Genomic DNA, 4,507 nt, shown 5'->3' with positions numbered 1-4,507 from the left:
TTTTGCAAGACCCTGCCCCCCATTTAGGTGCCTGATGGTTTCCCATTGGGTACTTGCCATTCTGAAAATCTGGTGGGCAGCATGTTGAAGCTCTGTGGTAATGCCCGTAATCCCAGCCTGTGAAGCCTTCTGGCTGTTTCATAGACATGTAGGACTATCCCAGCACAGTTATTGTTACTGACAAATATGTGGCCCTTGGAAGCTTCATTGCAGCACTCACCAAAGAAATTGTGCCCTCCTATTTCAAGATGCAAGTCTTTACCATGTGGTCTAAGGAAAACTCTCCATTTGTCCCTAGCAGTGTTGGATAAAGATGGGGTTGAGCAGTTCAAAATCTCTCCAGCAGAGAGTGGTGGTGGGACATGTATATTAATCCCTTTGTTACAACACTGGCTATCAGGGCCTTCAGAGCTAGAGACATATGGCACTGAATGGAGGGTAATCATTAAAAGAAATAGGGTAAGCGTCTCAGCTGTATGTTCTGGGTGTCCAGCTGTACCAAACTGAGACTGGCTCCCTCCAGTGACCCCAGATTTACTCCACTAAATCTCCTTAATCTCAGTCAGTTGTTAAGGGTGCTGTTAGCATGCAGAACCCAATTGTACACCAGCTGGAATCCAGATGTGCAGGGGAATTCAATTCCCCACCCAAACAAGTTTTAGCGTTAATGTAAGGGCCGATGGAGGTGAGTACAACTACAGTAATAGTTGCTGCTTTGAAATGCTGACAAGACAGACAAGGGCTGGAGGGGAAGTGGCTGTAACACTTGGGTAGCGTGGCAATAAATGACAGCAAAGTGGGGTGTATAGAGTGGACAGTCGGGTGATAGCACAAGAGAGACGGGACAGGGAAGGAAGAGGGACCATGCAGGGTAGGTGGAAGGGGCTGGAGGACACAGCCAAGCAGCACAGTGGAGAAAACTGACTCAAAACTGCCAAGAGCAGTAGCCTGACCCATCACCGGTGCCCAAGGGTCCCTGATGCAGAACCAGTGTCTGCATCCACTCTAGCTGCTGGAGAGCTTTTCAGGTTTGGGGGGGGGTGCAGGGCTTGTGAGATTTTTCTCGTCTAAGCCCCTATGTGACTTAGGAGGGTGAGGCACTGCATGGATTCAAATAGCCTTGAGAGATGAGTACAAGCCCTACATCATTCTAGGCTGGATGCTATTGGGAAGGGGTAGCCATGGCTGGGCCCTATTCCCACCCTGCAGCACTGCCGAGGCTCCTTTCTCAGATCCGTTGGCCAGCTGAGGAGTTTCTCAGGTCTCTAGAATTGCCTGATGCCCAGGATTGTTCTTCCCCACTTTCATACAGCCTAGGAGGGGGCTGTCACCCAAGCATATAACCAGGCAGTAACTGTTGTCTAACCCAGAGACTAATGATTAAGCCCAGCTGAGCACTGACTTGCTGTGTTCTCCCAGCTGACTTTACATCTAGGCAATAATGATTGATTGAGGTGCAGAATCTTTCTTCAGGATTAATCACGGCTCTTGGGCAGAGCCAAGAGCATTAAACAGACTGAGTTAGGCATTAAACTGAGCATTAACTGGCCTCTGAGCATCATTAAAAGTTGGCGTGAACTGACACAGGCTGATAATAGAGTCCTGTATGTTCAGAGGAGTGGCATGAACCACTTGGGATGCAGAAGGTGGGAAGAGAGACTACTGCTAACTCTAAGTTAGCAGCTGGACAGTGTCTGATACGCTGATATTATTTCAGGTCCTGAGTCTAAGGAATCACTCCACCCTCCCAGTCCCAGGCAGACAGTCAAGTGTAGCGATGGATGCTGTTTCTTCAGCTGCAGCCAAGGTGTTTACTGGAATGTGTGCCCTTCAAAGCAACAGCTTTGTTCCAGGCCAAACAGCACATCAGCAGCTCCCAGGAAAGGGTAACACTTTATCCCAACATCATTTAGCACATACGCACTGGCCAGCCTAGGCTTTGGCAACCCTAAGGAAACAATTCCCTCTATCGGGATGACTGCACGCTAGGGGCTCCTGGCTAAAGCACAGATAAACTTAGCTGATTACTACACATCACCCCCTAACAAACAAATTATATGCATGTAAAAGAAAATACATGAAGCCCGTACAGTCTGAGGAGGTTTGACCAAGTGCATGCTCCTAGTTCAGCTCACCAGAAGAGAAGCAAGAGCTGCGGGTGTCCGTGAAGGTGCAGCAGAAATAGCAGTTGCAAAGTCAACGGGGGAACTGGTGTTGAGGCTCCAGGGGAATCTTGTTCGATGTTGTTCATCGTCTCCTCGCTTATGCTGAGGCATGTAGAAACCTGCAGTTTCTATGGAACAGCCCATGAGGTGCCTCAACAACACATGACCTTGAAAAGCAGTGCCCGTCCGTGACTGCACGCATCAGAGAGCCTGACGGACCAGCTAAGGAGATCGGGAAATGTTCACGCTCTGTGATGTCTATCCTAGTGTCTCTGTTGGTCTATGCCAGCGGTTCCCAATCTTTTATTGCAGCAACCCTAAACCTGGGTTGTGACCCCTGCCCCCCACCACTGACTCATGCCCGGTGGTGCCAGCAGAGCTTGGGTCAGGATTGTGGGGGGCAGTGGCGGCAAGAGCCGTATGGACTGTGCGCCATGAGAGCCCCACAGACGGGACGGACGGAGCGAGGGGTGGACTCCCCGTGATCCTGATTTGTATCAAGCCCTGGGGTTGGGAACCACTGATCTGTGTGGTCCCTAATTAACTCTCTTGACACCCCAAATAAAGAAAATTATGTCCACTTAAATAATGGGAAACAGACTTCCGTTTGGCCTGGCCAAAGTCAGAAAGCCAGCGAGCAGCATGGTCACAGTTCCTACCCCTGCTCCAGTCGCTTCGATCCTATTTCCTTCCCAGATCAGGCAATAGCAGAGCACAGGCAATAGTCACGCGATGGCATAGGCAATAGCAATAGTCTTTATTCCCAGTTCCTGATGTTCGGACTGCTGGATTTCACTTTCCCGTCAATGCACAGACTAGAACGCAGGAGTCCATGGCTCCTGCCCCAGCACACCGTCCCCTGCAGCATTTAAGAGCCTGTTTTAAAGAAGCACAGGGGGCCTTTTGCTGCTGGATGCCAGGGGGACTTCGATTTGGGATGAGCTAGCATGGACAGAGCGGGCAGCTCCTCGCCGTCATCAGAAATGAGACGTCACTGAGGTTGCTCTGCAACATGCGACCCAGGAGAGACCGGAAGGGGAAGCAAGGCCAGGTGCCACCTCAAAAACTTTTCAGGCTCGCGGGACTCGAGGCACTGCTTGTGGGATCCGAGGCCGCTCTGGGGAAGTGCCAGCTCGCGTTCACTTGGTTTTTGGAGTATGGAAAAATAATAAATAGAGCAGGTTTTCTATTGCAAAAACCCCCAGACTGCAGCAGGGCAGGTGGGGTGGTTAGGAGCCCGGGTTCCCATCTGAAACCTCTGGGTTTCAAATGCAGGCAATCGTGTCTCCACACCAGCAGTGCAGACACCCTGGCTGGGACCCACTGGGCGCAGCGCAGTCCCCACCCTCGGCCGGCAGGGGGCGCTCGGACCTGGCCTCCCTTGCGGGGTGCGCAGGGAAACTATTCCCCCTCCGGCCTGCAGGGGGCGCTGCCGAACCCAAAGCGGAAGAGGCCGCAGGGGGCGCTCTAGTCTCCTTCCTTTATGGTTTTCACCTCGCCCCGCCCTTGCAGTGACGTCAGCCAGTAAACACAGCGTGGGTGTCGCGCGACAGGAAGCGCTTGACGGCAGGGAAGTGTCGCAAACAAGTAGAAGGACGCAGGAGGCGGTGGGTCGCTGGCGAGGCAGCTGCGGACGGAAGGGAAAGGAAGGGCCGGGCCGTGCGCGCGCGCGCGGAAAGGGAAGGGGCCTTTGGGCTCGGTCGCCGGTTCCCGCAGGACTCATGGGGCTGGGCCGCGCGGGCGCTGGGGTGGGAGCGCGCTGCTGCTGGCCCGCGCATGCGCGGGGCACTGGGGGGGGAAATCGTGGTGGTAGGCCCGCGGCTGCTGGGCCCGCGCATGCGCACTACGCCCTGGGCTGTGCGACCCGCTGGTCCAGGCCCGGGTTATCTCCCGTGGCTGCAGGTTCGAGCCCGGCCCGCGACCAGCTTGTGCGCGTAGTCGCAGACAGCGGGGCTCAGGGGTCAAGTCTGGTCCAGCCCCTGCTCTAAGCAGGACCAGCCCCAGCCAGGGCTTTGTGCAGCTGGGGCTTAAACTCCTCTAAGGGGGTTGAGCCCATTGCTCCTTGCCCCGTCATCTGCCCCCACGGAGAACAGCCCTGCTCCATCCTCTTTGCAGCGCCCCGGCAGGGAGATGAAGGCCGCTGTTCAATCCCCACCTTGGTCTCCTCTTCTCCAGGCTAAACAAGCCCAGTTCAGCCTCCTCCCCTCACCAGTCGCGTCCCCCAACCCCCAAGCCATTTTCATTGCCCTCCGCTGGGCTCTCCGAGCGTGCGGGAGCGAGAGCCCGTCAGTGACCATGTAAATTGAGGTAGTCAATGGGTGAGAGACGGGCGGGGCGGGGCG

At 54.7% G+C, this 4,507-nt stretch overlaps 1 protein-coding gene across 2 annotated transcripts in view; it reads left to right on the top strand.

The window, feature by feature from the left end:
- The first annotated feature begins 3,671 nt into the window (after window positions 1-3,671).
- Window positions 3,672-4,507, top strand: part of NDUFS5 (NADH:ubiquinone oxidoreductase subunit S5) — a 6,247-nt gene continuing 5,411 nt past the window's right edge. Inside the window, exon 1 of one of the 2 annotated variants that reach the window (XM_006019309.3) lies at window positions 3,672-3,772. The gene's annotated coding sequence lies outside the window, so the exon portion shown is untranslated. The remainder of the gene's footprint in view (window positions 3,773-4,507) is intronic. The other variant, XM_006019310.3, reaches the window with a different exon arrangement.

This window comes from Alligator sinensis, unplaced genomic scaffold (assembly GCF_000455745.1).
Source record: "Alligator sinensis unplaced genomic scaffold, ASM45574v1 scaffold337_1, whole genome shotgun sequence".
Lineage (NCBI taxonomy): Eukaryota > Metazoa > Chordata > Crocodylia > Alligatoridae > Alligator > Alligator sinensis.
The sequence above is the reverse complement of the archived record's forward strand: the minus strand, read 5'-3'. Positions and strand labels throughout refer to the sequence as shown.